Here is a 6,699-nt window from a genome sequence, read left to right on the forward strand (position 1 = left end):
CTCCGTCCTCGCGAACCCGCGGGAGAGCCGGAACGGACGAACCCCCCCCCCCCCCTCCCAGAGCACGCTGTGTCGTCACGGCCGGCTGGGTTCCACGCGGCCAGCCTAGCGGTTCGAATCGAGCGGCCACCCCGGCGAACACCATGGTGCGTGTCGACCGATCGAAAACCACGCGACGGCCGCCCTTCGCTCACCACCACGGAGGCGGGGGCGGCACCGCCGTGTCCCAGAGTTTTGAGAAAGAAAAAAATTAAACGGCAAATCGCTCAACGGGGGATCCCACGTGGTGGGGCGATCGGCGCGACCCCTGGGCGAGGACGCTCGGTGGGACCCTCGCCGCGTGAGAGAGTAACGAGGTCTCGACGAGGCGTTCGCGGGGTAAACGAGCCGAGTGGCGATCGCGACGACGATCGTCTGATTAATGACGCAATCTCGCCGGCGACCATCTCGACCGCGCCCGTGGCGAGGCGGTGATCACGCGGCCACGGCCACCGCGGTGGCCCCCAATTACACGCCACGCGGCCCGCGCGGACGGGCCGGGCAAACATCCCCGCGTATCACCGCCTTGGCAATTTGCAAGAGAAATAGTGTAATGTGCCTGTTTGTTTAAACAACATGCCCGTGTTTGTCTTGCGAATGAGCCACACAGCGCGGGCCGGGCCAGCCTTCGAGAGAGCGAGAGAGTGAGAGAGTGAGAGAGCAAGAGAGAGCGAGAGACAGAGAGAGCGACAGAGTGAGAGAGCAAGAGAGAGCGAGAGAGAGTGAGAGACAGACTTTGATTTTTAAACAACTTATATTGCCGCCAGCAGCAACAGCACTGGAGGCGATTTCGACATGAAATACACAAAGTCACCAGCAAACAAATGAAATTAAACGCTCCAAATCCACGAGCTGTGGCGCTAAAAGCACCGCGCACAACACGAAGGAAAAAGTCACGTGGTTGTGGTGGTCATCGCGTACGCCACGGTGACGAGCGAGCGCTTCAGAAGGTGAACACGAGGGTGCCGTCCACGCTGGTACAGAGAGGGGCTTGTCCGGCTCCCCAGCGTTCAAAGAAGACGCGCACATCACCGACATGTGTATGGTACGCGTGCTCCAGCCGGAGCCGCGCCTTAAGCAGGCCTCTGAACACTGGAAGCACAGAGCAGCCATCAGTGTCACCTTCCAGCATCTTTTTCTCGTTCTGTACACCGCCATCTTCGCCTGAACACAGTTGAAGTTGGCGAGGTCATGGCGCTTGTTAGCCAGGTAAGGCACCCCATATACGAAGCTGCTGTTGTAGAAGGGTACCCCCAGTTTCCTTAAGATGCCCCCCAAAAGGCGGAACATTGGTTTGGTAGTGTAAGTACTGGTGGGGCAGATCCTCCCTGGCACCGCAGGAAATGCACAAGTCTGTTACCCCTGGTGAGAGTGAGAGACAGAGAGAGCAGGAGAGAGCAGGAGAGAGCGAGAGAGACAGAGAGAGAGAGCGTGGGTTCGATTCCCGACTCTGGCAGTTTGTACGCTCTCCCTGTTCTGCACGGTTTTGTCCGGCTTCTCCAATTTCCCCGCCTGGCTAATTAAACCACACACATTCGACGGAACTGGCATTGGCCAAACATCCCGATGCTGAAATATTACCCGCAGCAACAGCAAAATGATCGCCCCCTCCTGCAACAAACTTGGCAGGACCCTCCTGAACAGGAGACTTGGTGAGGCTCTGCTGGGTGAGTGAGCAGAATTGCGTTCATCCCCAACACACCACGCCACCAGGTCTGCGTGCCTCGCTGCGTGCGATCCGCTCTTCAGCCCAGCTGATGCCGCGGTGGGCGATCTGCGTGTGGCTCCGGCCGTGGCTCCAGCCGTGACTATGAGCTGCTCCCTCCCGCCAGCTGCCCGCCGCCACGGTGAAGCTAATCGCCTCCAGGTTTAGCGATGTGCGTGCACGCACCGCGGAGTTTGTTTAACATCTACAAGGGGGGAGTGGGGGGGGGGGCTGGGGGGGTGGCTGGGGGGGGGGGCAGCGCCGTGAGAATCCCCGCAGCGCCGTGGGTCCTGGGATATCCCGATGTGCTGATTCCCCCTCCTCCACCCGAGCCCGGTCCGACCCCAGGGAGGTGTCACTTCTTTTTTACTTCTCGTGAGAGGCCTGGAATACTTTTGCCCAACGTCTGCGTGTTTTGTGTGTGCACGTGTGTGTGTGTGATGGCTGAGATCAGCGCCAGTGGGTGGACCAGACTGTTACCCGCACAAGAAGACATGTCGGGGCTTAGCTCCTTGACATCCGCTTCCGCGGGCCGCGCTGCTTCGCGAGATTTCTGATCCGCTTCCTTCGCCGGGTGACGCCGCCGCCGCCGCTAGTCCACGAGAATGGGGGATGGGGAACATCACAAACGGTGCAGTGAGAAGGAGGAAACAGGCTCGCTCGCGACGCACTCCGCCCCACTCAGGTTCAGGAGGGCCCTGCTTCACTGGGATGTTGGGACATTGTCGCGATTTTTTTATCTTTTCGCTATGGAAGGAGGAAAGTGGAGAACCTGGAGGAAACCCGTGCAGAGCCGAGGGAGAAAAAGAGAGAGAACGTGCAAACGCCACGCCGAGAGGCGCCCGGGTCGGGGAATGGAACCCAGGGGCTTGTCGCTGCGAGGCGCCAGTGTCGGCCAGGCCGCGTCCGTGTGACCACTGCGGACGCGGCCGGACCTCCCGGAATCCGCGAGTTGCGCCACAGGTCCTGGGTGTTTGCGAGCTCCCATCGGATCCGACCGCCGCCAGATTTCTGAGAAACAAAGTCGGCACGCGCCGTCAACACATTCCTCTTCTTATTCAGTCATAAGTCAGGAAAATAATAATCATCATAAAAATATACAACGCCTCCTCCTTCCCATATTTGTCTCCCCGCAAAACCCAACGCCCGCACGGCCTGCTGGGAGTGCATCTTGTCGGCAGCACCGATTCAACGCGAGACAAAGCTCGGTTTCGCCATTCAGGCTCTCGTCAGCAGAGTCGCACTCTCTTGAGCCAATGCTGGTGGAGTGCCCAGCCTTCATAGGCAAGGACCATCTCAGTCAGACAGCCCACCTGAGCGCACTTACCCCTGTGTTTATTGTATTTATAATCGTTTACTTATTTACCCAGGAGAGCCACGCTCAGTTGCTATTATTCACGTGGGGAGGAAACCAGGGCACCCACAGACGACCCACTTCTTGCGCGGAGAGAAAACTCACAGATGGAAACAGACGGCGATTAGTCCACTTGCTGTACTGCCTCCTTCTCTTAGCGAGCCAGGGTTCGACTGCTCCTCGACACTCACGGGAAGGGAGTTTCACAGCCCATCCGCGTGTGATCCACCAACCCTCGCAGCGTAGCCTCCAACACCGCCTGGCTCCGTTTGTGTGCACGATCGCCGCTCCACTCAGATTGGCGCTCGCGACAAACACGCACAGAACACAGACTGAAAAGTGGATTAGAGAACATACCAGCTTAGAGACAGGATCACATTGATCGTCATCCAGCAGTGGATAAGACCATGATGATGATGCATGCATGGAAATACATTGGGAGACAGTAAGAGGAGCACGTGCACTAGAGAACGCACCCAGGTTAGAGATATCACCCACCCAGGTTAGAGACGTCACCCACCCAGTGCACGTGGAGTGAGCGGGGCGTGGGCAGCAGGACAAGCCGCTGCCAGAAGGGACGGCGATGGCCAACGGTCGAGACCAATACCGGAGCGGAAGCCGGAACGCATTCTGAGAGGACGTACAGCCTAGGTGGAGATGGAGCGGTGAATTCAGTTGACGTGCAGGTGATGTGAATATCGTTACATCGCGGGAGGCCTTCGTCCAAGGGGCGGGCGGGGGGGCGCAGCGCACGCGAGGCGAGGCTCTCTCAAGGCCCCGCGCTTCCAGGCCAAGCTTGGAGCTCGGATAACGGCGAGAGCCAAACTTCCTATCAAACACAAACAAGCGCGCGCACGCTGATCGATGGCTGTTTGGGTTTCGCCTTCGGGACCACGTCCCGGCGCTTTGAAGCGGCGCGTCACCAGAGGAAAGCCGTCGCGCAAACGGCGTGCGGCGCTCGCGGAGATGAACCCTCTGCGTAATCGCAAACACGTCTGTGCGTCACGTAATCACAAACACGTCTGTGCGTCACGGCTCGTGACGCCGCCGCACGCCGCCATCGTCCGCCGTGGTCGATCATCCGCTGGGTGAAGGCCTCCCTCCTCCTCCTCCTCGCCAAGATGCCGAAGCCGCCACCTCTCAGGATGGAAACAATCGGCCCAGCGCCGGTGCCCGCCGAGCGAGGAGCCGAGCGAGCGAAACCCCCCGGCAGGTAATTGTTTCAGGCCGAGCCGGCCTAAGGGAGTTGCCTCGGCAGTTACAAAGGTCAGCCGAGGAGGTCGTAAATTTCATCTTCAGAGCTGGGAAGAGGCGAGCGTGGATCTCGGGGACGAGGGCGCGCGGGGAGACAACTCCGCGCCGCAGCCGCCGCCGATTTACGACGCCCGATAGTTTGTGCTTTTGTTTAAGGGGGGAGGGGGGGTGGGGGAGGGGGCCCCCAGGTTTTTATTTTCTCATTCAGCTACCTTGTCCGTCACGGCCTCCCGGACCAAAGCAACATCTGGAGAGGCGACGAACCGAGTTGATTCGGCGATGAGAATGAGATTCGTCGTCGTCGTCAGACACGGTCAATTCCCTGCTGGATGAAGGCCTCACCTCTCCCCCCACCCTCCAAGGTGATGCAACGGAGATGCCTGGCGCGAGACGATTCTCGTTGCTCCCTCACCTCGGTGCTCGATCCCTGGCTGCCGCTCGCCAACGATTCTCGACCGTGGACCATCGTCGTCCTTGCCGCTCACCGTGACGACGACGACGTCTTTACCCTGCGTACGATCTTTCATCCTGGACAAAGATTGACGCAGCAGTAGCCACAGTGTTTATTAACCGAGTGAGAAATGTGTTCGTCAACTTGACTCGGCACGACAATACCATTTGCTTGGCTGTGTTGTGTGGTGGAGGATCTTACGACACAATTTTGGCCAGATCGTTAGCACGTGGCCTAAAATAAACAAAATTGAACCGTGAATCACAGCTGGCGCTCGCAGTGTGTGTCAGCACACGCTTATTAATTTCGTGTGTCGCAAGTGGTTATCATTTCCCATAATTGTTGTGAATGCTTCCCAAAGGACGAATCAGCTGCGGATTAATCTGGGGAAACTCCGTTGCGGTATTTTAGAAGCTGCCACTCGCAACAAAATAAACAACCTCTCATCCGCACGTAAAGCCACAACCCCACATCAGCCCACAACCCCACAACCTTCCAACAACCCCACAACCAGCCACAACCCCACAACCCCACAACGTGACCCACAACCCCAACGCGACCCACAACCATCCACAACCCCACATCAACCCAAATTCCCACAACAACCCATAACGACCCACAACCCACCCTCCTGTCCCAGACACCGCCCAGGGACTCACAGGGGGCGGGGGTCACGGACCAGCGGAGTCGCGGTGGCCACGTGGCTGTGCACGGTGGCGTCGCTCGCCGATCCATTCGCCGCCGCTAACCCTCTACCAAGCAGAGCGCCGCCAAATCTTGACACTGACTCTCAGGAGGGTTCCTGCCGAGTGTTTGCGGGAGCGGCCGCCGCCGCCGCCGCCGCGTGAATCCCAACGGAGTGATTTGCCGGTCGTTTTTCACCATTGGGATGTTTTGTGCCGAGGCCGCTTGACGTTTTGTGTTTATTCTGCATGTGGGAGTGAGACCGGAGAACCCTGAGAAAACCCAGCACACGCGCGCACACACACATGGACACACGAGGCTGTGGCACTCAAAGCTTCGCACAGATGGATTCAAGAATCCACTGCCGTGCTGCCCGTCTCGTGGACTCGGCGCAGCCCGCGTGGAAGGAAGCTTCGCGAAGTTTCCTCCTCTGGCGTGGTCCCACTCCACCTTCCCGTGCCGACAGCGAACACTGCAAGCGAGGGGGGAGAAGAGCCAGCACTCCCAGCACCCCCCCACCACCACCACGTGCCATCCCCTCCCCCAACCCCCCTGCTGAGCAGCACATGTATGAGCGGCCCGACGTGTCTGTGCTGGAGGGGGATCACCACTAACAGGACCCAGACCGGACAATTTTCCCAGGCTCCCGTCGGGTAACGCGCGCAGCAGTAGCGGCGATGGCCGGGCCGCCTCCACCTCCACCCCCCCTCCTCCCCTTCCCCGCTCGGCTGCTCCCCACGCCGCCAACTCTGAGACACCGCCGCCGCGGCTGCGGCCGCAGTGGCGGTGGCGCGGGTTCGACGCCCTCTCTCCGGGCGCAGGTGGTTGAAACGAGGGTGGCAGGTTTCTTAGATGCGCACCCCTCGCCCGTCTAGGGTGTGCCACCTATCCCACCGGCTTCTTCCGCCGACTGTTACCACACGGACCGGACGAAATTCTCGGTCAGCCGAGATCCGTCGAGAAACCGCGCAGTTTCCTGCAATAAAGTTCCACGCAATAGCGGTGCCAAATCAATTCCTGCCGCCCGACCACAGATGCCAAGTCCCAGACAGGTGTCTGAACTGGGTGGGTGGGTGGGGTGAGTGACTTGAGTGAGTGGGTGAGTGGGGAGTGGGTGAGTTACTGAGTAAACGTGGCAAATGAGTGAGCGGGTAGAGTTGCCACCTCTGTTCCAGTTGCCAAATTAAGCGAAAACTAATATTTTAAGCAATG

General features: G+C 59.1%; 1 long non-coding RNA gene across 1 annotated transcript; it reads right to left on the reverse strand.

The window, feature by feature from the left end:
* Nucleotides 1-840: 840 nt before the first annotated feature.
* LOC144948794 (uncharacterized) lies at nucleotides 841-5,919 on the reverse strand. Its single transcript, XR_013640196.1, has 3 exons — nucleotides 5,463-5,919; nucleotides 2,225-4,880; nucleotides 841-1,131 (listed from the first exon to the last, which is right to left on the reverse strand). It is a non-coding gene; the product is annotated as an uncharacterized LOC144948794 (long non-coding RNA).
* Between the last annotated feature and the right edge of the window lie 780 nt (nucleotides 5,920-6,699).

This window comes from Lampetra fluviatilis, chromosome 3, assembly GCF_964198595.1.
Source record: "Lampetra fluviatilis chromosome 3, kcLamFluv1.1, whole genome shotgun sequence".
NCBI lineage: Eukaryota > Metazoa > Chordata > Hyperoartia > Petromyzontiformes > Petromyzontidae > Lampetra > Lampetra fluviatilis.